General features: G+C 46.8%; 48 non-coding genes across 48 annotated transcripts; all 48 read right to left on the reverse strand.

Annotated features, from left to right (window-relative positions):
• Positions 1-180: 180 nt before the first annotated feature.
• Positions 181-253, reverse strand: trnav-aac (transfer RNA valine (anticodon AAC)). The gene has a single exon. It is a non-coding gene; the product is annotated as a tRNA-Val (tRNA).
• Positions 254-493: 240 nt separating this feature from the next.
• On the reverse strand, positions 494-566 carry trnav-aac (transfer RNA valine (anticodon AAC)). Its single transcript has one exon. It is a non-coding gene; the product is annotated as a tRNA-Val (tRNA).
• Positions 567-806: 240 nt separating this feature from the next.
• Positions 807-879, reverse strand: trnav-aac (transfer RNA valine (anticodon AAC)). Its single transcript has one exon. It is a non-coding gene; the product is annotated as a tRNA-Val (tRNA).
• A 240-nt stretch (positions 880-1119) lies between these two features.
• trnav-aac (transfer RNA valine (anticodon AAC)) lies at positions 1120-1192 on the reverse strand. The gene has a single exon. It is a non-coding gene; the product is annotated as a tRNA-Val (tRNA).
• Positions 1193-1745: 553 nt separating this feature from the next.
• Positions 1746-1818, reverse strand: trnav-aac (transfer RNA valine (anticodon AAC)). The gene has a single exon. It is a non-coding gene; the product is annotated as a tRNA-Val (tRNA).
• Positions 1819-2058: 240 nt separating this feature from the next.
• trnav-aac (transfer RNA valine (anticodon AAC)) lies at positions 2059-2131 on the reverse strand. The gene has a single exon. It is a non-coding gene; the product is annotated as a tRNA-Val (tRNA).
• Positions 2132-2684: 553 nt separating this feature from the next.
• trnav-aac (transfer RNA valine (anticodon AAC)) lies at positions 2685-2757 on the reverse strand. The gene has a single exon. It is a non-coding gene; the product is annotated as a tRNA-Val (tRNA).
• A 553-nt stretch (positions 2758-3310) lies between these two features.
• trnav-aac (transfer RNA valine (anticodon AAC)) lies at positions 3311-3383 on the reverse strand. Its single transcript has one exon. It is a non-coding gene; the product is annotated as a tRNA-Val (tRNA).
• Positions 3384-3936: 553 nt separating this feature from the next.
• Positions 3937-4009, reverse strand: trnav-aac (transfer RNA valine (anticodon AAC)). Its single transcript has one exon. It is a non-coding gene; the product is annotated as a tRNA-Val (tRNA).
• Positions 4010-4562: 553 nt separating this feature from the next.
• trnav-aac (transfer RNA valine (anticodon AAC)) lies at positions 4563-4635 on the reverse strand. The gene has a single exon. It is a non-coding gene; the product is annotated as a tRNA-Val (tRNA).
• A 240-nt stretch (positions 4636-4875) lies between these two features.
• trnav-aac (transfer RNA valine (anticodon AAC)) lies at positions 4876-4948 on the reverse strand. Its single transcript has one exon. It is a non-coding gene; the product is annotated as a tRNA-Val (tRNA).
• Positions 4949-5501: 553 nt separating this feature from the next.
• Positions 5502-5574, reverse strand: trnav-aac (transfer RNA valine (anticodon AAC)). Its single transcript has one exon. It is a non-coding gene; the product is annotated as a tRNA-Val (tRNA).
• A 240-nt stretch (positions 5575-5814) lies between these two features.
• trnav-aac (transfer RNA valine (anticodon AAC)) lies at positions 5815-5887 on the reverse strand. Its single transcript has one exon. It is a non-coding gene; the product is annotated as a tRNA-Val (tRNA).
• A 240-nt stretch (positions 5888-6127) lies between these two features.
• Positions 6128-6200, reverse strand: trnav-aac (transfer RNA valine (anticodon AAC)). The gene has a single exon. It is a non-coding gene; the product is annotated as a tRNA-Val (tRNA).
• Positions 6201-6753: 553 nt separating this feature from the next.
• On the reverse strand, positions 6754-6826 carry trnav-aac (transfer RNA valine (anticodon AAC)). Its single transcript has one exon. It is a non-coding gene; the product is annotated as a tRNA-Val (tRNA).
• A 553-nt stretch (positions 6827-7379) lies between these two features.
• trnav-aac (transfer RNA valine (anticodon AAC)) lies at positions 7380-7452 on the reverse strand. The gene has a single exon. It is a non-coding gene; the product is annotated as a tRNA-Val (tRNA).
• Positions 7453-8005: 553 nt separating this feature from the next.
• Positions 8006-8078, reverse strand: trnav-aac (transfer RNA valine (anticodon AAC)). The gene has a single exon. It is a non-coding gene; the product is annotated as a tRNA-Val (tRNA).
• A 553-nt stretch (positions 8079-8631) lies between these two features.
• On the reverse strand, positions 8632-8704 carry trnav-aac (transfer RNA valine (anticodon AAC)). The gene has a single exon. It is a non-coding gene; the product is annotated as a tRNA-Val (tRNA).
• A 240-nt stretch (positions 8705-8944) lies between these two features.
• Positions 8945-9017, reverse strand: trnav-aac (transfer RNA valine (anticodon AAC)). Its single transcript has one exon. It is a non-coding gene; the product is annotated as a tRNA-Val (tRNA).
• A 553-nt stretch (positions 9018-9570) lies between these two features.
• Positions 9571-9643, reverse strand: trnav-aac (transfer RNA valine (anticodon AAC)). The gene has a single exon. It is a non-coding gene; the product is annotated as a tRNA-Val (tRNA).
• A 240-nt stretch (positions 9644-9883) lies between these two features.
• On the reverse strand, positions 9884-9956 carry trnav-aac (transfer RNA valine (anticodon AAC)). Its single transcript has one exon. It is a non-coding gene; the product is annotated as a tRNA-Val (tRNA).
• Positions 9957-10196: 240 nt separating this feature from the next.
• On the reverse strand, positions 10197-10269 carry trnav-aac (transfer RNA valine (anticodon AAC)). The gene has a single exon. It is a non-coding gene; the product is annotated as a tRNA-Val (tRNA).
• Positions 10270-10509: 240 nt separating this feature from the next.
• Positions 10510-10582, reverse strand: trnav-aac (transfer RNA valine (anticodon AAC)). The gene has a single exon. It is a non-coding gene; the product is annotated as a tRNA-Val (tRNA).
• A 240-nt stretch (positions 10583-10822) lies between these two features.
• On the reverse strand, positions 10823-10895 carry trnav-aac (transfer RNA valine (anticodon AAC)). The gene has a single exon. It is a non-coding gene; the product is annotated as a tRNA-Val (tRNA).
• Positions 10896-11135: 240 nt separating this feature from the next.
• trnav-aac (transfer RNA valine (anticodon AAC)) lies at positions 11136-11208 on the reverse strand. Its single transcript has one exon. It is a non-coding gene; the product is annotated as a tRNA-Val (tRNA).
• A 553-nt stretch (positions 11209-11761) lies between these two features.
• trnav-aac (transfer RNA valine (anticodon AAC)) lies at positions 11762-11834 on the reverse strand. The gene has a single exon. It is a non-coding gene; the product is annotated as a tRNA-Val (tRNA).
• A 553-nt stretch (positions 11835-12387) lies between these two features.
• trnav-aac (transfer RNA valine (anticodon AAC)) lies at positions 12388-12460 on the reverse strand. The gene has a single exon. It is a non-coding gene; the product is annotated as a tRNA-Val (tRNA).
• A 553-nt stretch (positions 12461-13013) lies between these two features.
• On the reverse strand, positions 13014-13086 carry trnav-aac (transfer RNA valine (anticodon AAC)). Its single transcript has one exon. It is a non-coding gene; the product is annotated as a tRNA-Val (tRNA).
• Positions 13087-13639: 553 nt separating this feature from the next.
• trnav-aac (transfer RNA valine (anticodon AAC)) lies at positions 13640-13712 on the reverse strand. Its single transcript has one exon. It is a non-coding gene; the product is annotated as a tRNA-Val (tRNA).
• Positions 13713-13952: 240 nt separating this feature from the next.
• Positions 13953-14025, reverse strand: trnav-aac (transfer RNA valine (anticodon AAC)). Its single transcript has one exon. It is a non-coding gene; the product is annotated as a tRNA-Val (tRNA).
• A 240-nt stretch (positions 14026-14265) lies between these two features.
• trnav-aac (transfer RNA valine (anticodon AAC)) lies at positions 14266-14338 on the reverse strand. Its single transcript has one exon. It is a non-coding gene; the product is annotated as a tRNA-Val (tRNA).
• A 240-nt stretch (positions 14339-14578) lies between these two features.
• Positions 14579-14651, reverse strand: trnav-aac (transfer RNA valine (anticodon AAC)). The gene has a single exon. It is a non-coding gene; the product is annotated as a tRNA-Val (tRNA).
• A 553-nt stretch (positions 14652-15204) lies between these two features.
• Positions 15205-15277, reverse strand: trnav-aac (transfer RNA valine (anticodon AAC)). Its single transcript has one exon. It is a non-coding gene; the product is annotated as a tRNA-Val (tRNA).
• Positions 15278-15517: 240 nt separating this feature from the next.
• trnav-aac (transfer RNA valine (anticodon AAC)) lies at positions 15518-15590 on the reverse strand. The gene has a single exon. It is a non-coding gene; the product is annotated as a tRNA-Val (tRNA).
• A 553-nt stretch (positions 15591-16143) lies between these two features.
• On the reverse strand, positions 16144-16216 carry trnav-aac (transfer RNA valine (anticodon AAC)). Its single transcript has one exon. It is a non-coding gene; the product is annotated as a tRNA-Val (tRNA).
• An 865-nt stretch (positions 16217-17081) lies between these two features.
• Positions 17082-17154, reverse strand: trnav-aac (transfer RNA valine (anticodon AAC)). The gene has a single exon. It is a non-coding gene; the product is annotated as a tRNA-Val (tRNA).
• Positions 17155-17707: 553 nt separating this feature from the next.
• Positions 17708-17780, reverse strand: trnav-aac (transfer RNA valine (anticodon AAC)). The gene has a single exon. It is a non-coding gene; the product is annotated as a tRNA-Val (tRNA).
• Positions 17781-18020: 240 nt separating this feature from the next.
• On the reverse strand, positions 18021-18093 carry trnav-aac (transfer RNA valine (anticodon AAC)). Its single transcript has one exon. It is a non-coding gene; the product is annotated as a tRNA-Val (tRNA).
• A 240-nt stretch (positions 18094-18333) lies between these two features.
• trnav-aac (transfer RNA valine (anticodon AAC)) lies at positions 18334-18406 on the reverse strand. Its single transcript has one exon. It is a non-coding gene; the product is annotated as a tRNA-Val (tRNA).
• A 553-nt stretch (positions 18407-18959) lies between these two features.
• On the reverse strand, positions 18960-19032 carry trnav-aac (transfer RNA valine (anticodon AAC)). The gene has a single exon. It is a non-coding gene; the product is annotated as a tRNA-Val (tRNA).
• Positions 19033-19272: 240 nt separating this feature from the next.
• trnav-aac (transfer RNA valine (anticodon AAC)) lies at positions 19273-19345 on the reverse strand. Its single transcript has one exon. It is a non-coding gene; the product is annotated as a tRNA-Val (tRNA).
• Positions 19346-19898: 553 nt separating this feature from the next.
• trnav-aac (transfer RNA valine (anticodon AAC)) lies at positions 19899-19971 on the reverse strand. Its single transcript has one exon. It is a non-coding gene; the product is annotated as a tRNA-Val (tRNA).
• Positions 19972-20836: 865 nt separating this feature from the next.
• On the reverse strand, positions 20837-20909 carry trnav-aac (transfer RNA valine (anticodon AAC)). Its single transcript has one exon. It is a non-coding gene; the product is annotated as a tRNA-Val (tRNA).
• Positions 20910-21462: 553 nt separating this feature from the next.
• Positions 21463-21535, reverse strand: trnav-aac (transfer RNA valine (anticodon AAC)). Its single transcript has one exon. It is a non-coding gene; the product is annotated as a tRNA-Val (tRNA).
• Positions 21536-21775: 240 nt separating this feature from the next.
• trnav-aac (transfer RNA valine (anticodon AAC)) lies at positions 21776-21848 on the reverse strand. Its single transcript has one exon. It is a non-coding gene; the product is annotated as a tRNA-Val (tRNA).
• A 240-nt stretch (positions 21849-22088) lies between these two features.
• On the reverse strand, positions 22089-22161 carry trnav-aac (transfer RNA valine (anticodon AAC)). Its single transcript has one exon. It is a non-coding gene; the product is annotated as a tRNA-Val (tRNA).
• A 553-nt stretch (positions 22162-22714) lies between these two features.
• Positions 22715-22787, reverse strand: trnav-aac (transfer RNA valine (anticodon AAC)). The gene has a single exon. It is a non-coding gene; the product is annotated as a tRNA-Val (tRNA).
• Positions 22788-23027: 240 nt separating this feature from the next.
• Positions 23028-23100, reverse strand: trnav-aac (transfer RNA valine (anticodon AAC)). The gene has a single exon. It is a non-coding gene; the product is annotated as a tRNA-Val (tRNA).
• Positions 23101-23213: the final 113 nt, after the last annotated feature.

Consider the following 23213-nt stretch of genomic DNA (forward strand, 5'->3'; position numbering starts at 1 on the left):
TGATCTGATGAGAATATAGTGGACAGTATCTCTGCCTGTCACGCAGAAGACCAGGGTTCGATTCCCTGACGGGGAGAGTCTTCGTCAAACAGTAAGCGTATGCTCCGACTGGAAGCGTAGTCTTTTTTAATTGACCAAATGAATCATTTTCTTTTGCAGACAGCGCGGGAAAAAGGTCAATGTTTCCGCCCAGTTTCGAACTGGGGACCTTTCGCGTGTTAGGCGAACGTGATAACCACTACACTACGGAAACCACGGCTAGGTTTCTTTTGAACATATGCCTGCTCTTTGCGGAAGATCTTGATCTGATGGCTTATCTGAAGAGAATATAGTGGACAGTATCTCTGCCTGTCACGCAGAAGACCAGGGTTCGATTCCCTGACGGGTAGAGTCTTCGTCAAACAGTAAGCGTATGCTCAGACTGGAAGCGTAGTCTTTTTTAATTGACCAAGTTAATCATTTTCTTTTGCAGACAGGGCGGGAAAAAGGTCAATGTTTCCGCCCAGTTTCGAACTGGGGACCTTTCGCGTGTTAGGCGAACGTGATAACCACTACACTACGGAAACCACAGCTAGGTTTCTTTTGAACATATGCCTGCTCTTTGCGGAAGATCTTGATCTGATGGCTGATCTGAAGAGAATATAGTGGACAGTATCTCTGCCTGTCACGCAGAAGACCAGGGTTCGATTCCCTGACGGGGAGAGTCTTCGTCAAACAGTAAGCGTATGCTCAGACTGGAAGCGTAGTCTTTTTTAATTGACCAAGTGAATCATTTTCTTTTGCAGACAGCGCGGGAAAAAGGTCAATGTTTCCGCCCAGTTTCGAACTGGGGACCTTTCGCGTGTTAGGCGAACGTGATAACCACTACACTACGGAAACCACAGCTAGGTTTCTTTTGAACATATGCCTGCTCTTTGCGGGAGATCTTGATCTGATGGCTGATCTGATGAGAATATAGTGGACAGTATCTCTGCCTGTCACGCAGAAGACCAGGGTTCGATTCCCTGACGGGGAGAGTCTTCGTCAAACAGTAAGCGTATGCTCAGACTGGAAGCGTAGTCTTTTTTAATTGACCAAGTGAATCATTTTCTTTTGCAGACAGCGCGGGAAAAAGGTCAATGTTTCCGCCCAGTTTCGAACTGGGGACCTTTCGCGTGTTAGGCGAACGTGATAACCACTACACTACGGAAACCACAGCTAGGTTTCTTTTGAACATATGCCTGCTCTTTGCGGAAGATCTTGATCTGATGGCTGATCTGAAGAGAATATAGTGGACAGTATCTCTGCCTGTCACGCAGAAGACCAGGGTTCGATTCCCTGACGGGGAGAGTCTTCGTCAAACAGTAAGCGTATGCTCCGACTGGAAGCGTAGTCTTTTTTAATTGACCAAATGAATCATTTTCTTTTGCAGACAGGGCGGGAAAAAGGTCAATGTTTCCGCCCAGTTTTGAACTGGGGACCTTTCGCGTGTTAGGCGAACGTGATAACCACTACACTACGGAAACCAAGGCTAGGTTTCTTTTGAACATATGCCTGCTCTTTGCGGAAGATCTTGATCTGATGGCTGATCTGATGAGAATATAGTGGACAGTATCTCTGCCTGTCACGCAGAAGAACAGGGTTCGATTCCCTGACGGGGAGAGTCTTCGTCAAACAGTAAGCGTATGCTCAGACTGGAAGCGTAGTCTTTTTTAATTGACCAAGTGAATCATTTTCTTTTGCAGACAGCGCGGGAAAAAGGTCAATGTTTCCGCCCAGTTTCGAACTGGGGACCTTTCGCGTGTTAGGCGAACGTGATAACCACTACACTACGGAAACCACAGCTAGGTTTCTTTTGAACATATGCCTGCTCTTTGCGGGAGATCTTGATCTGATGGCTGATCTGATGAGAATATAGTGGACAGTATCTCTGCCTGTCACGCAGAAGACCAGGGTTCGATTCCCTGACGGGGAGAGTCTTCGTCAAACAGTAAGCGTATGCTCAGACTGGAAGCGTAGTCTTTTTTAATTGACCAAGTGAATCATTTTCTTTTGCAGACAGCGCGGGAAAAAGGTCAATGTTTCCGCCCAGTTTCGAACTGGGGACCTTTCGCGTGTTAGGCGAACGTGATAACCACTACACTACGGAAACCACAGCTAGGTTTCTTTTGAACATATGCCTGCTCTTTGCGGAAGATCTTGATCTGATGGCTGATCTGAAGAGAATATAGTGGACAGTATCTCTGCCTGTCACGCAGAAGACCAGGGTTCGATTCCTTGACGGGGAGAGTCTTCGTCAAACAGTAAGCGTATGCTCAGACTGGAAGCGTAGTCTTTTTTAATTGACCAAGTGAATCATTTTCTTTTGCAGACAGGGCGGGAAAAAGGTCAATGTTTCCGCCCAGTTTTGAACTGGGGACCTTTCGCGTGTTAGGCGAACGTGATAACCACTACACTACGGAAACCAAGGCTAGGTTTCTTTTGAACATATGCCTGCTCTTTGCGGAAGATCTTGATCTGATGGCTGATCTGATGAGAATATAGTGGACAGTATCTCTGCCTGTCACGCAGAAGAACAGGGTTCGATTCCCTGACGGGGAGAGTCTTCGTCAAACAGTAAGCGTATGCTCAGACTGGAAGCGTAGTCTTTTTTAATTGACCAAGTGAATCATTTTCTTTTGCAGACAGCGCGGGAAAAAGGTCAATGTTTCCGCCCAGTTTCGAACTGGGGACCTTTCGCGTGTTAGGCGAACGTGATAACCACTACACTACGGAAACCACAGCTAGGTTTCTTTTGAACATATGCCTGCTCTTTGCGGAAGATCTTGATCTGATGGCTGATCTGAAGAGAATATAGTGGACAGTATCTCTGCCTGTCACGCAGAAGACCAGGGTTCGATTCCCTGACGGGTAGAGTCTTCGTCAAACAGTAAGCGTATGCTCAGACTGGAAGCGTAGTCTTTTTTAATTGACCAAGTTAATCATTTTCTTTTGCAGACAGGGCGGGAAAAAGGTCAATCTTTCCGCCCAGTTTCGAACTGGGGACCTTTCGCGTGTTAGGCGAACGTGATAACCACTACACTACGGAAACCACGGCTAGGTTTCTTTTGAACATATGCCTGCTCTTTGCGGAAGATCTTGATCTGATGGCTGATCTGATGAGAATATAGTGGACAGTATCTCTGCCTGTCACGCAGAAGACCAGGGTTCGATTCCCTGACGGGGAGAGTCTTCGTCAAACAGTAAGCGTATGCTCCGACTGGAAGCGTAGTCTTTTTTAATTGACCAAGTGAATCATTTTCTTTTGCAGACAGCGCGGGAAAAAGGTCAATGTTTCCGCCCAGTTTCGAACTGGGGACCTTTCGCGTGTTAGGCGAACGTGATAACCACTACACTACGGAAACCACAGCTAGGTTTCTTTTGAACATATGCCTGCTCTTTGCGGGAGATCTTGATCTCATGGCTGATCTGAAGAGAATATAGTGGACAGTATCTCTGCCTGTCACGCAGAAGACCAGGGTTCGATTCCCTGATGGGGAGAGTCTTCGTCAAACAGTAAGCGTATGCTCAGACTGGAAGCGTAGTCTTTTTTAATTGACCAAGTGAATCATTTTCTTTTGCAGACAGCGCGGGAAAAAGGTCAATGTTTCCGCCCAGTTTCGAACTGGGGACCTTTCGCGTGTTAGGCGAACGTGATAACCACTACACTACAGAAACCACAGCTAGGTTTCTTTTGAACATATGCCTGCTCTTTGCGGGAGATCTTGATCTGATGGCTGATCTGATGAGAATATAGTGGACAGTATCTCTGCCTGTCACGCAGAAGACCAGGGTTCGATTCCCTGACGGGGAGAGTCTTCGTCAAACAGTAAGCGTATGCTCAGACTGGAAGCGTAGTCTTTTTTAATTGACCAAGTGAATCATTTTCTTTTGCAGACAGCGCGGGAAAAAGGTCAATGTTTCCGCCCAGTTTCGAACTGGGGACCTTTCGCGTGTTAGGCGAACGTGATAACCACTACACTACGGAAACCACAGCTAGGTTTCTTTTGAACATATGCCTGCTCTTTGCGGAAGATCTTGATCTGATGGCTGATCTGAAGAGAATATAGTGGACAGTATCTCTGCCTGTCACGCAGAAGACCAGGGTTCGATTCCTTGACGGGGAGAGTCTTCGTCAAACAGTAAGCGTATGCTCAGACTGGAAGCGTAGTCTTTTTTAATTGACCAAGTGAATCATTTTCTTTTGCAGACAGGGCGGGAAAAAGGTCAATGTTTCCGCCCAGTTTTGAACTGGGGACCTTTCGCGTGTTAGGCGAACGTGATAACCACTACACTACGGAAACCAAGGCTAGGTTTCTTTTGAACATATGCCTGCTCTTTGCGGAAGATCTTGATCTGATGGCTGATCTGATGAGAATATAGTGGACAGTATCTCTGCCTGTCACGCAGAAGAACAGGGTTCGATTCCCTGACGGGGAGAGTCTTCGTCAAACAGTAAGCGTATGCTCAGACTGGAAGCGTAGTCTTTTTTAATTGACCAAGTGAATCATTTTCTTTTGCAGACAGCGCGGGAAAAAGGTCAATGTTTCCGCCCAGTTTCGAACTGGGGACCTTTCGCGTGTTAGGCGAACGTGATAACCACTACACTACGGAAACCACAGCTAGGTTTCTTTTGAACATATGCCTGCTCTTTGCGGAAGATCTTGATCTGATGGCTGATCTGATGAGAATATAGTGGACAGTATCTCTGCCTGTCACGCAGAAGAACAGGGTTCGATTCCCTGACGGGGAGAGTCTTCGTCAAACAGTAAGCGTATGCTCAGACTGGAAGCGTAGTCTTTTTTAATTGACCAAGTGAATCATTTTCTTTTGCAGACAGCGCGGGAAAAAGGTCAATGTTTCCGCCCAGTTTCGAACTGGGGACCTTTCGCGTGTTAGGCGAACGTGATAACCACTACACTACGGAAACCACAGCTAGGTTTCTTTTGAACATATGCCTGCTCTTTGCGGAAGATCTTGATCTGATGGCTGATCTGAAGAGAATATAGTGGACAGTATCTCTGCCTGTCACGCAGAAGACCAGGGTTCGATTCCCTGACGGGTAGAGTCTTCGTCAAACAGTAAGCGTATGCTCAGACTGGAAGCGTAGTCTTTTTTAATTGACCAAGTTAATCATTTTCTTTTGCAGACAGGGCGGGAAAAAGGTCAATCTTTCCGCCCAGTTTCGAACTGGGGACCTTTCGCGTGTTAGGCGAACGTGATAACCACTACACTACGGAAACCACGGCTAGGTTTCTTTTGAACATATGCCTGCTCTTTGCGGAAGATCTTGATCTGATGGCTGATCTGATGAGAATATAGTGGACAGTATCTCTGCCTGTCACGCAGAAGACCAGGGTTCGATTCCCTGACGGGGAGAGTCTTCGTCAAACAGTAAGCGTATGCTCCGACTGGAAGCGTAGTCTTTTTTAATTGACCAAGTGAATCATTTTCTTTTGCAGACAGCGCGGGAAAAAGGTCAATGTTTCCGCCCAGTTTCGAACTGGGGACCTTTCGCGTGTTAGGCGAACGTGATAACCACTACACTACGGAAACCACAGCTAGGTTTCTTTTGAACATATGCCTGCTCTTTGCGGGAGATCTTGATCTGATGGCTGATCTGAAGAGAATATAGTGGACAGTATCTCTGCCTGTCACGCAGAAGACCAGGGTTCGATTCCCTGATGGGGAGAGTCTTCGTCAAACAGTAAGCGTATGCTCAGACTGGAAGCGTAGTCTTTTTTAATTGACCAAGTGAATCATTTTCTTTTGCAGACAGCGCGGGAAAAAGGTCAATGTTTCCGCCCAGTTTCGAACTGGGGACCTTTCGCGTGTTAGGCGAACGTGATAACCACTACACTACGGAAACCACAGCTAGGTTTCTTTTGAACATATGCCTGCTCTTTGCGGGAGATCTTGATCTGATGGCTGATCTGATGAGAATATAGTGGACAGTATCTCTGCCTGTCACGCAGAAGACCAGGGTTCGATTCCCTGACGGGGAGAGTCTTCGTCAAACAGTAAGCGTATGCTCAGACTGGAAGCGTAGTCTTTTTTAATTGACCAAGTGAATCATTTTCTTTTGCAGACAGCGCGGGAAAAAGGTCAATGTTTCCGCCCAGTTTCGAACTGGGGACCTTTCGCGTGTTAGGCGAACGTGATAACCACTACACTACGGAAACCACAGCTAGGTTTCTTTTGAACATATGCCTGCTCTTTGCGGAAGATCTTGATCTGATGGCTGATCTGAAGAGAATATAGTGGACAGTATCTCTGCCTGTCACGCAGAAGACCAGGGTTCGATTCCTTGACGGGGAGAGTCTTCGTCAAACAGTAAGCGTATGCTCAGACTGGAAGCGTAGTCTTTTTTAATTGACCAAGTGAATCATTTTCTTTTGCAGACAGGGCGGGAAAAAGGTCAATGTTTCCGCCCAGTTTTGAACTGGGGACCTTTCGCGTGTTAGGCGAACGTGATAACCACTACACTACGGAAACCAAGGCTAGGTTTCTTTTGAACATATGCCTGCTCTTTGCGGAAGATCTTGATCTGATGGCTGATCTGATGAGAATATAGTGGACAGTATCTCTGCCTGTCACGCAGAAGAACAGGGTTCGATTCCCTGACGGGGAGAGTCTTCGTCAAACAGTAAGCGTATGCTCAGACTGGAAGCGTAGTCTTTTTTAATTGACCAAGTGAATCATTTTCTTTTGCAGACAGCGCGGGAAAAAGGTCAATGTTTCCGCCCAGTTTCGAACTGGGGACCTTTCGCGTGTTAGGCGAACGTGATAACCACTACACTACGGAAACCACAGCTAGGTTTCTTTTGAACATATGCCTGCTCTTTGCGGAAGATCTTGATCTGATGGCTGATCTGAAGAGAATATAGTGGACAGTATCTCTGCCTGTCACGCAGAAGACCAGGGTTCGATTCCCTGACGGGTAGAGTCTTCGTCAAACAGTAAGCGTATGCTCAGACTGGAAGCGTAGTCTTTTTTAATTGACCAAGTTAATCATTTTCTTTTGCAGACAGGGCGGGAAAAAGGTCAATCTTTCCGCCCAGTTTCGAACTGGGGACCTTTCGCGTGTTAGGCGAACGTGATAACCACTACACTACGGAAACCACGGCTAGGTTTCTTTTGAACATATGCCTGCTCTTTGCGGAAGATCTTGATCTGATGGCTGATCTGATGAGAATATAGTGGACAGTATCTCTGCCTGTCACGCAGAAGACCAGGGTTCGATTCCCTGACGGGGAGAGTCTTCGTCAAACAGTAAGCGTATGCTCCGACTGGAAGCGTAGTCTTTTTTAATTGACCAAGTGAATCATTTTCTTTTGCAGACAGCGCGGGAAAAAGGTCAATGTTTCCGCCCAGTTTCGAACTGGGGACCTTTCGCGTGTTAGGCGAACGTGATAACCACTACACTACGGAAACCACAGCTAGGTTTCTTTTGAACATATGCCTGCTCTTTGCGGGAGATCTTGATCTCATGGCTGATCTGAAGAGAATATAGTGGACAGTATCTCTGCCTGTCACGCAGAAGACCAGGGTTCGATTCCCTGATGGGGAGAGTCTTCGTCAAACAGTAAGCGTATGCTCAGACTGGAAGCGTAGTCTTTTTTAATTGACCAAGTGAATCATTTTCTTTTGCAGACAGCGCGGGAAAAAGGTCAATGTTTCCGCCCAGTTTCGAACTGGGGACCTTTCGCGTGTTAGGCGAACGTGATAACCACTACACTACAGAAACCACAGCTAGGTTTCTTTTGAACATATGCCTGCTCTTTGCGGGAGATCTTGATCTGATGGCTGATCTGATGAGAATATAGTGGACAGTATCTCTGCCTGTCACGCAGAAGACCAGGGTTCGATTCCCTGACGGGGAGAGTCTTCGTCAAACAGTAAGCGTATGCTCAGACTGGAAGCGTAGTCTTTTTTAATTGACCAAGTGAATCATTTTCTTTTGCAGACAGCGCGGGAAAAAGGTCAATGTTTCCGCCCAGTTTCGAACTGGGGACCTTTCGCGTGTTAGGCGAACGTGATAACCACTACACTACGGAAACCACAGCTAGGTTTCTTTTGAACATATGCCTGCTCTTTGCGGAAGATCTTGATCTGATGGCTGATCTGAAGAGAATATAGTGGACAGTATCTCTGCCTGTCACGCAGAAGACCAGGGTTCGATTCCTTGACGGGGAGAGTCTTCGTCAAACAGTAAGCGTATGCTCAGACTGGAAGCGTAGTCTTTTTTAATTGACCAAGTGAATCATTTTCTTTTGCAGACAGGGCGGGAAAAAGGTCAATGTTTCCGCCCAGTTTTGAACTGGGGACCTTTCGCGTGTTAGGCGAACGTGATAACCACTACACTACGGAAACCAAGGCTAGGTTTCTTTTGAACATATGCCTGCTCTTTGCGGAAGATCTTGATCTGATGGCTGATCTGATGAGAATATAGTGGACAGTATCTCTGCCTGTCACGCAGAAGAACAGGGTTCGATTCCCTGACGGGGAGAGTCTTCGTCAAACAGTAAGCGTATGCTCAGACTGGAAGCGTAGTCTTTTTTAATTGACCAAGTGAATCATTTTCTTTTGCAGACAGCGCGGGAAAAAGGTCAATGTTTCCGCCCAGTTTCGAACTGGGGACCTTTCGCGTGTTAGGCGAACGTGATAACCACTACACTACGGAAACCACAGCTAGGTTTCTTTTGAACATATGCCTGCTCTTTGCGGAAGATCTTGATCTGATGGCTGATCTGATGAGAATATAGTGGACAGTATCTCTGCCTGTCACGCAGAAGAACAGGGTTCGATTCCCTGACGGGGAGAGTCTTCGTCAAACAGTAAGCGTATGCTCAGACTGGAAGCGTAGTCTTTTTTAATTGACCAAGTGAATCATTTTCTTTTGCAGACAGCGCGGGAAAAAGGTCAATGTTTCCGCCCAGTTTCGAACTGGGGACCTTTCGCGTGTTAGGCGAACGTGATAACCACTACACTACGGAAACCACAGCTAGGTTTCTTTTGAACATATGCCTGCTCTTTGCGGAAGATCTTGATCTGATGGCTGATCTGAAGAGAATATAGTGGACAGTATCTCTGCCTGTCACGCAGAAGACCAGGGTTCGATTCCCTGACGGGTAGAGTCTTCGTCAAACAGTAAGCGTATGCTCAGACTGGAAGCGTAGTCTTTTTTAATTGACCAAGTTAATCATTTTCTTTTGCAGACAGGGCGGGAAAAAGGTCAATCTTTCCGCCCAGTTTCGAACTGGGGACCTTTCGCGTGTTAGGCGAACGTGATAACCACTACACTACGGAAACCACGGCTAGGTTTCTTTTGAACATATGCCTGCTCTTTGCGGAAGATCTTGATCTGATGGCTGATCTGATGAGAATATAGTGGACAGGATCTCTGCCTGTCACGCAGAAGACCAGGGTTCGATTCCCTGACGGGGAGAGTCTTCGTCAAACAGTAAGCGTATGCTCCGACTGGAAGCGTAGTCTTTTTTAATTGACCAAGTGAATCATTTTCTTTTGCAGACAGCGCGGGAAAAAGGTCAATGTTTCCGCCCAGTTTCGAACTGGGGACCTTTCGCGTGTTAGGCGAACGTGATAACCACTACACTACGGAAACCACAGCTAGGTTTCTTTTGAACATATGCCTGCTCTTTGCGGGAGATCTTGATCTGATGGCTGATCTGAAGAGAATATAGTGGACAGTATCTCTGCCTGTCACGCAGAAGACCAGGGTTCGATTCCCTGATGGGGAGAGTCTTCGTCAAACAGTAAGCGTATGCTCAGACTGGAAGCGTAGTCTTTTTTAATTGACCAAGTGAATCATTTTCTTTTGCAGACAGCGCGGGAAAAAGGTCAATGTTTCCGCCCAGTTTCGAACTGGGGACCTTTCGCGTGTTAGGCGAACGTGATAACCACTACACTACGGAAACCACAGCTAGGTTTCTTTTGAACATATGCCTGCTCTTTGCGGGAGATCTTGATCTGATGGCTGATCTGATGAGAATATAGTGGACAGTATCTCTGCCTGTCACGCAGAAGACCAGGGTTCGATTCCCTGACGGGGAGAGTCTTCGTCAAACAGTAAGCGTATGCTCAGACTGGAAGCGTAGTCTTTTTTAATTGACCAAGTGAATCATTTTCTTTTGCAGACAGCGCGGGAAAAAGGTCAATGTTTCCGCCCAGTTTCGAACTGGGGACCTTTCGCGTGTTAGGCGAACGTGATAACCACTACACTACGGAAACCACAGCTAGGTTTCTTTTGAACATATGCCTGCTCTTTGCGGAAGATCTTGATCTGATGGCTGATCTGAAGAGAATATAGTGGACAGTATCTCTGCCTGTCACGCAGAAGACCAGGGTTCGATTCCTTGACGGGGAGAGTCTTCGTCAAACAGTAAGCGTATGCTCCGACTGGAAGCGTAGTCTTTTTTAATTGACCAAGTGAATCATTTTCTTTTGCAGACAGCGCGGGAAAAAGGTCAATGTTTCCGCCCAGTTTCGAACTGGGGACCTTTCGCGTGTTAGGCGAACGTGATAACCACTACACTACGGAAACCACAGCTAGGTTTCTTTTGAACATATGCCTGCTCTTTGCGGGAGATCTTGATCTGATGGCTGATCTGAAGAGAATATAGTGGACAGTATCTCTGCCTGTCACGCAGAAGACCAGGGTTCGATTCCCTGATGGGGAGAGTCTTCGTCAAACAGTAAGCGTATGCTCAGACTGGAAGCGTAGTCTTTTTTAATTGACCAAGTGAATCATTTTCTTTTGCAGACAGCGCGGGAAAAAGGTCAATGTTTCCGCCCAGTTTCGAACTGGGGACCTTTCGCGTGTTAGGCGAACGTGATAACCACTACACTACGGAAACCACAGCTAGGTTTCTTTTGAACATATGCCTGCTCTTTGCGGGAGATCTTGATCTGATGGCTGATCTGATGAGAATATAGTGGACAGTATCTCTGCCTGTCACGCAGAAGACCAGGGTTCGATTCCCTGACGGGGAGAGTCTTCGTCAAACAGTAAGCGTATGCTCAGACTGGAAGCGTAGTCTTTTTTAATTGACCAAGTGAATCATTTTCTTTTGCAGACAGCGCGGGAAAAAGGTCAATGTTTCCGCCCAGTTTCGAACTGGGGACCTTTCGCGTGTTAGGCGAACGTGATAACCACTACACTACGGAAACCACAGCTAGGTTTCTTTTGAACATATGCCTGCTCTTTGCGGAAGATCTTGATCTGATGGCTGATCTGAAGAGAATATAGTGGACAGTATCTCTGCCTGTCACGCAGAAGACCAGGGTTCGATTCCTTGACGGGGAGAGTCTTCGTCAAACAGTAAGCGTATGCTCAGACTGGAAGCGTAGTCTTTTTTAATTGACCAAGTGAATCATTTTCTTTTGCAGACAGGGCGGGAAAAAGGTCAATGTTTCCGCCCAGTTTTGAACTGGGGACCTTTCGCGTGTTAGGCGAACGTGATAACCACTACACTACGGAAACCAAGGCTAGGTTTCTTTTGAACATATGCCTGCTCTTTGCGGAAGATCTTGATCTGATGGCTGATCTGATGAGAATATAGTGGACAGTATCTCTGCCTGTCACGCAGAAGAACAGGGTTCGATTCCCTGACGGGGAGAGTCTTCGTCAAACAGTAAGCGTATGCTCAGACTGGAAGCGTAGTCTTTTTTAATTGACCAAGTGAATCATTTTCTTTTGCAGACAGCGCGGGAAAAAGGTCAATGTTTCCGCCCAGTTTCGAACTGGGGACCTTTCGCGTGTTAGGCGAACGTGATAACCACTACACTACGGAAACCACAGCTAGGTTTCTTTTGAACATATGCCTGCTCTTTGCGGAAGATCTTGATCTGATGGCTGATCTGAAGAGAATATAGTGGACAGTATCTCTGCCTGTCACGCAGAAGACCAGGGTTCGATTCCCTGACGGGTAGAGTCTTCGTCAAACAGTAAGCGTATGCTCAGACTGGAAGCGTAGTCTTTTTTAATTGACCAAGTTAATCATTTTCTTTTGCAGACAGGGCGGGAAAAAGGTCAATCTTTCCGCCCAGTTTCGAACTGGGGACCTTTCGCGTGTTAGGCGAACGTGATAACCACTACACTACGGAAACCACGGCTAGGTTTCTTTTGAACATATGCCTGCTCTTTGCGGAAGATCTTGATCTGATGGCTGATCTGATGAGAATATAGTGGACAGTATCTCTGCCTGTCACGCAGAAGACCAGGGTTCGATTCCCTGACGGGGAGAGTCTTCGTCAAACAGTAAGCGTATGCTCCGACTGGAAGCGTAGTCTTTTTTAATTGACCAAGTGAATCATTTTCTTTTGCAGACAGCGCGGGAAAAAGGTCAATGTTTCCGCCCAGTTTCGAACTGGGGACCTTTCGCGTGTTAGGCGAACGTGATAACCACTACACTACGGAAACCACAGCTAGGTTTCTTTTGAACATATGCCTGCTCTTTGCGGGAGATCTTGATCTCATGGCTGATCTGAAGAGAATATAGTGGACAGTATCTCTGCCTGTCACGCAGAAGACCAGGGTTCGATTCCCTGATGGGGAGAGTCTTCGTCAAACAGTAAGCGTATGCTCAGACTGGAAGCGTAGTCTTTTTTAATTGACCAAGTGAATCATTTTCTTTTGCAGACAGCGCGGGAAAAAGGTCAATGTTTCCGCCCAGTTTCGAACTGGGGACCTTTCGCGTGTTAGGCGAACGTGATAACCACTACACTACAGAAACCACAGCTAGGTTTCTTTTGAACATATGCCTGCTCTTTGCGGGAGATCTTGATCTGATGGCTGATCTGATGAGAATATAGTGGACAGTATCTCTGCCTGTCACGCAGAAGACCAGGGTTCGATTCCCTGACGGGGAGAGTCTTCGTCAAACAGTAAGCGTATGCTCAGACTGGAAGCGTAGTCTTTTTTAATTGACCAAGTGAATCATTTTCTTTTGCAGACAGCGCGGGAAAAAGGTCAATGTTTCCGCCCAGTTTCGAACTGGGGACCTTTCGCGTGTTAGGCGAACGTGATAACCACTACACTACGGAAACCACAGCTAGGTTTCTTTTGAACATATGCCTGCTCTTTGCGGAAGATCTTGATCTGATGGCTGATCTGAAGAGAATATAGTGGACAGTATCTCTGCCTGTCACGCAGAAGACCAGGGTTCGATTCCTTGACGGGGAGAGTCTTCGTCAAACAGTAAGCGTATGCTCAGACTGGAAGCGTAGTCTTTTTTAATTGACCAAGTGAATCATTTTCTTTTGCAGACAGGGCGGGAAAAAGGTCAATGTTTCCGCCCAGTTTTGAACTGGGGACCTTTCGCGTGTTAGGCGAACGTGATAACCACTACACTACGGAAACCAAGGCTAGGTTTCTTTTGAACATATGCCTGCTCTTTGCGGAAGATCTTGATCTGATGGCTGATCTGATGAGAATATAGTGGACAGTATCTCTGCCTGTCACGCAGAAGAACAGGGTTCGATTCCCTGACGGGGAGAGTCTTCGTCAAACAGTAAGCGTATGCTCAGACTGGAAGCGTAGTCTTTTTTAATTGACCAAGTGAATCATTTTCTTTTGCAGACAGCGCGGGAAAAAGGTCAATGTTTCCGCCCAGTTTCGAACTGGGGACCTTTCGCGTGTTAGGCGAACGTGATAACCACTACACTACGGAAACCACAGCTAGGTTTCTTTTGAACATATGCCTGCTCTTTGCGGAAGATCTTGATCTGATGGCTTATCTGAAGAGAATATAGTGGACAGTATCTCTGCCTGTCACGCAGAAGACCAGGGTTCGATTCCCTGACGGGTAGAGTCTTCGTCAAACAGTAAGCGTATGCTCAGACTGGAAGCGTAGTCTTTTTTAATTGACCAAGTTAATCATTTTCTTTTGCAGACAGGGCGGGAAAAAGGTCAATGTTTCCGCCCAGTTTCGAACTGGGGACCTTTCGCGTGTTAGGCGAACGTGATAACCACTACACTACGGAAACCACAGCTAGGTTTCTTTTGAACATATGCCTGCTCTTTGCGGAAGATCTTGATCTGATGGCTGATCTGAAGAGAATATAGTGGACAGTATCTCTGCCTGTCACGCAGAAGACCAGGGTTCGATTCCCTGACGGGGAGAGTCTTCGTCAAACAGTAAGCGTATGCTCAGACTGGAAGCGTAGTCTTTTTTAATTGACCAAGTGAATCATTTTCTTTTGCAGACAGCGCGGGAAAAAGGTCAATGTTTCCGCCCAGTTTCGAACTGGGGACCTTTCGCGTGTTAGGCGAACGTGATAACCACTACACTACGGAAACCACAGCTAGGTTTCTTTTGAACATATGCCTGCTCTTTGCGGGAGATCTTGATCTGATGGCTGATCTGATGAGAATATAGTGGACAGTATCTCTGCCTGTCACGCAGAAGACCAGGGTTTGATTCCCTGACGGGGAGAGTCTTCGTCAAACAGTAAGCGTATGCTCAGACTGGAAGCGTAGTCTTTTTTAATTGACCAAGTGAATCATTTTCTTTTGCAGACAGCGCGGGAAAAAGGTCAATGTTTCCGCCCAGTTTCGAACTGGGGACCTTTCGCGTGTTAGGCGAACGTGATAACCACTACACTACGGAAACCACAGCTAGGTTTCTTTTGAACATATGCCTGCTCTTTGCGGAAGATCTTGATCTGATGGCTGATCTGAAGAGAATATAGTGGACAGTATCTCTGCCTGTCACGCAGAAGACCAGGGTTCGATTCCCTGACGGGGAGAGTCTTCGTCAAACAGTAAGCGTATGCTCCGACTGGAAGCGTAGTCTTTTTTAATTGACCAAATGAATCATTTTCTTTTGCAGACAGGGCGGGAAAAAGGTCAATGTTTCCGCCCAGTTTTGAACTGGGGACCTTTCGCGTGTTAGGCGAACGTGATAACCACTACACTACGGAAACCAAGGCTAGGTTTCTTTTGAACATATGCCTGCTCTTTGCGGAAGATCTTGATCTGATGGCTGATCTGATGAGAATATAGTGGACAGTATCTCTGCCTGTCACGCAGAAGAACAGGGTTCGATTCCCTGACGGGGAGAGTCTTCGTCAAACAGTAAGCGTATGCTCAGACTGGAAGCGTAGTCTTTTTTAATTGACCAAGTGAATCATTTTCTTTTGCAGACAGCGCGGGAAAAAGGTCAATGTTTCCGCCCAGTTTCGAACTGGGGACCTTTCGCGTGTTAGGCGAACGTGATAACCACTACACTACGGAAACCACAGCTAGGTTTCTTTTGAACATATGCCTGCTCTTTGCGGAAGATCTTGATCTGATGGCTGATCTGAAGAGAATATAGTGGACAGTATCTCTGCCTGTCACGCAGAAGACCAGGGTTCGATTCCCTGACGGGTAGAGTCTTCGTCAAACAGTAAGCGTATGCTCAGACTGGAAGCGTAGTCTTTTTTAATTGACCAAGTTAATCATTTTCTTTTGCAGACAGGGCGGGAAAAAGGTCAATGTTTCCGCCCAGTTTCGAACTGGGGACCTTTCGCGTGTTAGGCGAACGTGATAACCACTACACTACGGAAACCACGGCTAGGTTTCTTTTGAACATATGCCTGCTCTTTGCGGAAGATCTTGATCTGATGGCTGATCTGATGAGAATATAGTGGACAGTATCTCTGCCTGTCACGCAGAAGACCAGGGTTCGATTCCCTGACGGGGAGAGTCTTCGTCAAACAGTAAGCGTATGCTCAGACTGGAAGCGTAGTCTTTTTTAATTGACCAAGTGAATCATTTTCTTTTGCAGACAGGGCGGGAAAAAGGTCAATGTTTCCGCCCAGTTTTGAACTGGGGACCTTTCGCGTGTTAGGCGAACGTGATAACCACTACACTACGGAAACCACGGCTAGGTTTCTTTTGAACATATGCCTGCTCTTTGCGGAAGATCTTGATCTGATGGCTGATCTGATGAGAATATAGTGGACAGTATCTCTGCCTGTCACGCAGAAGACCAGGGTTCGATTCCCTGACGGGGAGAGTCTTCGTCAAACAGTAAGCGTATGCTCAGACTGGAAGCGTAGTCTTTTTTAATTGACCAAGTGAATCATTTTCTTTTGCAGACAGCGCGGGAAAAAGGTCAATGTTTCCGCCCAGTTTCGAACTGGGGACCTTTCGCGTGTTAGGCGAACGTGATAACCACTACACTACGGAAACCACAGCTAGGTTTCTTTTGAACATATGCCTGCTCTTTGCGGAAGATCTTGATCTGATGGCTGATCTGAAGAGAATATAGTGGACAGTATCTCTGCCTGTCACGCAGAAGACCAGGGTTCGATTCCCTGACGGGGAGAGTCTTCGTCAAACAGTAAGCGTATGCTCCGACTGGAAGCGTAGTCTTTTTTAATTGACCAAATGAATCATTTTCTTTTGCAGACAGGGCGGGAAAAAGGTCAATGTTTCCGCCCAGTTTTGAACTGGGGACCTTTCGCGTGTTAGGCGAACGTGATAACCACTACACTACGGAAACCAAGGCTAGGTTTCTTTTGAACATATGCCTGCTCTTTGCGGAAGATCTTGATCTGATGGCTGATCTGATGAGAATATAGTGGACAGTATCTCTGCCTGTCACGCAGAAGAACAGGGTTCGATTCCCTGACGGGGAGAGTCTTCGTCAAACAGTAAGCGTATGCTCAGACTGGAAGCGTAGTCTTTTTTAATTGACCAAGTGAATCATTTTCTTTTGCAGACAGCGCGGGAAAAAGGTCAATGTTTCCGCCCAGTTTCGAACTGGGGACCTTGCGCGTGTTAGGCGAACGTGATAACCACTACACTACGGAAACCACAGCTAGGTTTCTTTTGAACTATACCTGCTCTTTGCGGAAGATCTTGATCTGATGGCTGATCTGAAGAGAATATAGTGGACAGTATCTCTGCCTGTCACGCAGAAGACCAGGGTTCGATTCCCTGACGGGTAGAGTCTTCGTCAAACAGTAAGCGTATGCTCAGACTGGAAGCGTAGTCTTTTTTAATTGACCAAGTGAATCATTTTCTTTTGCAGACAGCGCGGGAAAAAGGTCAATGTTTCCGCCCAGTTTCGAACTGGGGACCTTTCGCGTGTTAGGCGAACGTGATAACCACTACACTACGGAAACCACAGCTAGGTTTCTTTTGAACATATGCCTGCTCTTTGCGGAAGATCTTGATCTGATGGCTGATCTGAAGAGAATATAGTGGACAGTATCTCTGCCTGTCACGCAGAAGACCAGGGTTCGATTCCCTGACGGGCAGAGTCTTCGTCAAACAGTAAGCGTATGCTCAGACTGGAAGCGTAGTCTTTTTTAATTGACCAAGTTAATCATTTTCTTTTGCAGACAGGGCGGGAAAAAGGTCAATCTTTCCGCCCAGTTTCGAACTGGGGACCTTTCGCGTGTTAGGCGAACGTGATAACCACTACACTACGGAAACCACGGCTAGGTTTCTTTTGAACATATGCCTGCTCTTTGCGGAAGATCTTGATCTGATGGCTGATCTGATGAGAATATAGTGGACAGTATCTCTGCCTGTCACGCAGAAGACCAGGGTTCGATTCCCTGACGGGGAGAGTCTTCGTCAAACAGTAAGCGTATGCTCCGACTGGAAGCGTAGTCTTTTTTAATTGACCAAGTGAATCATTTTCTTTTGCAGACAGCGCGGGAAAAAGGTCAATGTTTCCGCCCAGTTTCGAACTGGGGACCTTTCGCGTGTTAGGCGAACGTGATAACCACTACACTACGGAAACCACAGCTAGGTTTCTTTTGAACATATGCCTGCTCTTTGCGGGAGATCTTGATCTGATGGCTGATCTGAAGAGAATATAGTGGACAGTATCTCTGCCTGTCACGCAGAAGACCAGGGTTCGATTCCCTGATGGGGAGAGTCTTCGTCAAACAGTAAGCGTATGCTCAGACTGGAAGCGTAGTCTTTTTTAATTGACCAAGTGAATCATTTTCTTTTGCAGACAGCGCGGGAAAAAGGTCAATGTTTCCGCCCAGTTTCGAACTGGGGACCTTTCGCGTGTTAGGCGAACGTGATAACCACTACACTACGGAAACCACAGCTAGGTTTCTTTTGAACATATGCCTGCTCTTTGCGGGAGATCTTGATCTGATGGCTGATCTGATGAGAATATAGTGGACAGTATCTCTGCCTGTCACGCAGAAGACCAGGGTTCGATTCCCTGACGGGGAGAGTCTTCGTCAAACAGTAAGCGTATGCTCAGACTGGAAGCGTAGTCTTTTTTAATTGACCAAGTGAATCATTTTCTTTTGCAGACAGCGCGGGAAAAAGGTCAATGTTTCCGCCCAGTTTCGAACTGGGGACCTTTCGCGTGTTAGGCGAACGTGATAACCACTACACTACGGAAACCACAGCTAGGTTTCTTTTGAACATATGCCTGCTCTTTGCGGAAGATCTTGATCTGATGGCTGATCTGAAGAGAATATAGTGGACAGTATCTCTGCCTGTCACGCAGAAGACCAGGGTTCGATTCCTTGACGGGGAGAGTCTTCGTCAAACAGTAAGCGTATGCTCAGACTGGAAGCGTAGTCTTTTTTAATTGACCAAGTGAATCATTTTCTTTTGCAGACAGGGCGGGAAAAAGGTCAATGTTTCCGCCCAGTTTTGAACTGGGGACCTTTCGCGTGTTAGGCGAACGTGATAACCACTACACTACGGAAACCAAGGCTAGGTTTCTTTTGAACATATGCCTGCTCTTTGCGGAAGATCTTGATCTGATGGCTGATCTGATGAGAATATAGTGGACAGTATCTCTGCCTGTCACGCAGAAGAACAGGGTTCGATTCCCTGACGGGGAGAGTCTTCGTCAAACAGTAAGCGTATGCTCAGACTGGAAGCGTAGTCTTTTTTAATTGACCAAGTGAATCATTTTCTTTTGCAGACAGCGCGGGAAAAAGGTCAATGTTTCCGCCCAGTTTCGAACTGGGGACCTTTCGCGTGTTAGGCGAACGTGATAACCACTACACTACGGAAACCACAGCTAGGTTTCTTTTGAACATATGCCTGCTCTTTGCGGAAGATCTTGATCTGATGGCTGATCTGAAGAGAATATAGTGGACAGTATCTCTGCCTGTCACGCAGAAGACCAGGGTTCGATTCCCTGACGGGTAGAGTCTTCGTCAAACAGTAAGCGTATGCTCAGACTGGAAGCGTAGTCTTTTTTAATTGACCAAGTTAATCATTTTCTTTTGCAGACAGGGCGGGAAAAAGGTCAATGTTTCCGCCCAGTTTCGAACTGGGGACCTTTCGCGTGTTAGGCGAACGTGATAACCACTACACTACGGAAACCACGGCTAGGTTTCTTTTGAACATATGCCTGCTCTTTGCGGAAGATCTTGATCTGATGGCTGATCTGATGAGAATATAGTGGACAGTATCTCTGCCTGTCACGCAGAAGACCAGGGTTCGATTCCCTGACGGGGAGAGTCTTCGTCAAACAGTAAGCGTATGCTCAGACTGGAAGCGTAGTCTTTTTTAATTGACCAAGTGAATCATTTTCTTTTGCAGACAGGGCGGGAAAAAGGTCAATGTTTCCGCCCAGTTTTGAACTGGGGACCTTTCGCGTGTTAGGCGAACGTGATAACCACTACACTACGGAAACCACGGCTAGGTTTCTTTTGAACATATGCCTGCTCTTTGCGGAAGATCTTGATCTGATGGCTGATCTGATGAGAATATAGTGGACAGTATCTCTGCCTGTCACGCAGAAGACCAGGGTTCGATTCCCTGACGGGGAGAGTCTTCGTCAAACAGTAAGCGTATGCTCAGACTGGAAGCGTAGTCTTTTTTAATTGACCAAGTGAATCATTTTCTTTTGCAGACAGCGCGGGAAAAAGGTCAATGTTTCCGCCCAGTTTCGAACTGGGGACCTTTCGCGTGTTAGGCGAACGTGATAACCACTACACTACGGAAACCACAGCTAGGTTTCTTTTGAACATATGCCTGCTCTTTGCGGAAGATCTTGATCTGATGGCTGATCTGAAGAGAATATAGTGGACAGTATCTCTGCCTGTCACGCAGAAGACCAGGGTTCGATTCCCTGACGGGGAGAGTCTTCGTCAAACAGTAAGCGTATGCTCCGACTGGAAGCGTAGTCTTTTTTAATTGACCAAATGAATCATTTTCTTTTGCAGACAGGGCGGGAAAAAGGTCAATGTTTCCGCCCAGTTTTGAACTGGGGACCTTTCGCGTGTTAGGCGAACGTGATAACCACTACACTACGGAAACCAAGGCTAGGTTTCTTTTGAACATATGCCTGCTCTTTGCGGAAGATCTTGATCTGATGGCTGATCTGATGAGAATATAGTGGACAGTATCTCTGCCTGTCACGCAGAAGAACAGGGTTCGATTCCCTGACGGGGAGAGTCTTCGTCAAACAGTAAGCGTATGCTCAGACTGGAAGCGTAGTCTTTTTTAATTGACCAAGTGAATCATTTTCTTTTGCAGACAGCGCGGGAAAAAGGTCAATGTTTCCGCCCAGTTTCGAACTGGGGACCTTGCGCGTGTTAGGCGAACGTGATAACCACTACACTACGGAAACCACAGCTAGGTTTCTTTTGAACTATACCTGCTCTTTGCGGAAGATCTTGATCTGATGGCTGATCTGAAGAGAATATAGTGGACAGTATCTCTGCCTGTCACGCAGAAGACCAGGGTTCGATTCCCTGACGGGTAGAGTCTTCGTCAAACAGTAAGCGTATGCTCAGACTGGAAGCGTAGTCTTTTTTAATTGACCAAGTGAATCATTTTCTTTTGCAGACAGCGCGGGAAAAAGGTCAATGTTTCCGCCCAGTTTCGAACTGGGGACCTTTCGCGTGTTAGGCGAACGTGATAACCACTACACTACGGAAACCACAGCTAGGTTTCTTTTGAACATATGCCTGCTCTTTGCGGAAGATCTTGATCTGATGGCTGATCTGAAGAGAATATAGTGGACAGTATCTCTGCCTGTCACGCAGAAGACCAGGGTTCGATTCCCTGACGGGCAGAGTCTTCGTCAAACAGTAAGCGTATGCTCAGACTGGAAGCGTAGTCTTTTTTAATTGACCAAGTTAATCATTTTCTTTTGCAGACAGGGCGGGAAAAAGGTCAATCTTTCCGCCCAGTTTCGAACTGGGGACCTTTCGCGTGTTAGGCGAACGTGATAACCACTACACTACGGAAACCACGGCTAGGTTTCTTTTGAACATATGCCTGCTCTTTGCGGAAGATCTTGATCTGATGGCTGATCTGATGAGAATATAGTGGACAGTATCTCTGCCTGTCACGCAGAAGACCAGGGTTCGATTCCCTGACGGGGAGAGTCTTCGTCAAACAGTAAGCGTATGCTCCGACTGGAAGCGTAGTCTTTTTTAATTGACCAAGTGAATCATTTTCTTTTGCAGACAGCGCGGGAAAAAGGTCAATGTTTCCGCCCAGTTTCGAACTGGGGACCTTTCGCGTGTTAGGCGAACGTGATAACCACTACACTACGGAAACCACAGCTAGGTTTCTTTTGAACATATGCCTGCTCTTTGCGGGAGATCTTGATCTGATGGCTGATCTGAAGAGAATATAGTGGACAGTATCTCTGCCTGTCACGCAGAAGACCAGGGTTCGATTCCCTGATGGGGAGAGTCTTCGTCAAACAGTAAGCGTATGCTCAGACTGGAAGCGTAGTCTTTTTTAATTGACCAAGTGAATCATTTTCTTTTGCAGACAGCGCGGGAAAAAGGTCAATGTTTCCGCCCAGTTTCGAACTGGGGACCTTTCGCGTGTTAGGCGAACGTGATAACCACTACACTACGGAAACCACAGCTAGGTTTCTTTTGAACATATGCCTGCTCTTTGCGGGAGATCTTGATCTGATGGCTGATCTGATGAGAATATAGTGGACAGTATCTCTGCCTGTCACGCAGAAGACCAGGGTTCGATTCCCTGACGGGGAGAGTCTTCGTCAAACAGTAAGCGTATGCTCAGACTGGAAGCGTAGTCTTTTTTAATTGACCAAGTGAATCATTTTCTTTTGCAGACAGCGCGGGAAAAAGGTCAATGTTTCCGCCCAGTTTCGAACTGGGGACCTTTCGCGTGTTAGGCGAACGTGATAACCACTACACTACGGAAACCACAGCTAGGTTTCTTTTGAACATATGCCTGCTCTTTGCGGAAGATCTTGATCTGATGGCTGATCTGAAGAGAATATAGTGGACAGTATCTCTGCCTGTCACGCAGAAGACCAGGGTTCGATTCCTTGACGGGGAGAGTCTTCGTCAAACAGTAAGCGTATGCTCAGACTGGAAGCGTAGTCTTTTTTAATTGACCAAGTGAATCATTTTCTTTTGCAGACAGGGCGGGAAAAAGGTCAATGTTTCCGCCCAGTTTTGAACTGGGGACCTTTCGCGTGTTAGGCGAACGTGATAACCACTACACTACGGAAACCAAGGCTAGGTTTCTTTTGAACATATGCCTGCTCTTTGCGGAAGATCTTGATCTGATGGCTGATCTGATGAGAATATAGTGGACAGTATCTCTGCCTGTCACGCAGAAGAACAGGGTTCGATTCCCTGACGGGGAGAGTCTTCGTCAAACAGTAAGCGTATGCTCAGACTGGAAGCGTAGTCTTTTTTAATTGACCAAGTGAATCATTTTCTTTTGCAGACAGCGCGGGAAAAAGGTCAATGTTTCCGCCCAGTTTCGAACTGGGGACCTTTCGCGTGTTAGGCGAACGTGATAACCACTACACTACGGAAACCACAGCTAGGTTTCTTTTGAACATATGCCTGCTCTTTGCGGAAGATCTTGATCTGATGGCTTATCTGAAGAGAATATAGTGGACAGTATCTCTGCCTGTCACGCAGAAGACCAGGGTTCGATTCCCTGACGGGTAGAGTCTTCGTCAAACAGTAAGCGTATGCTCAGACTGGAAGCGTAGTCTTTTTTAATTGACCAAGTTAATCATTTTCTTTTGCAGACAGGGCGGGAAAAAGGTCAATGTTTCCGCCCAGTTTCGAACTGGGGACCTTTCGCGTGTTAGGCGAACGTGATAACCACTACACTACGGAAACCACAGCTAGGTTTCTTTTGAACATATGCCTGCTCTTTGCGGAAGATCTTGATCTGATGGCTGATCTGATGAGAATATAGTGGACAGTATCTCTGCCTGTCACGCAGAAGAACA

The sequence above is a fragment of the Pungitius pungitius genome, unplaced genomic scaffold (genome assembly GCF_949316345.1).
Source record: "Pungitius pungitius unplaced genomic scaffold, fPunPun2.1 scaffold_33, whole genome shotgun sequence".
Lineage (NCBI taxonomy): Eukaryota > Metazoa > Chordata > Actinopteri > Perciformes > Gasterosteidae > Pungitius > Pungitius pungitius.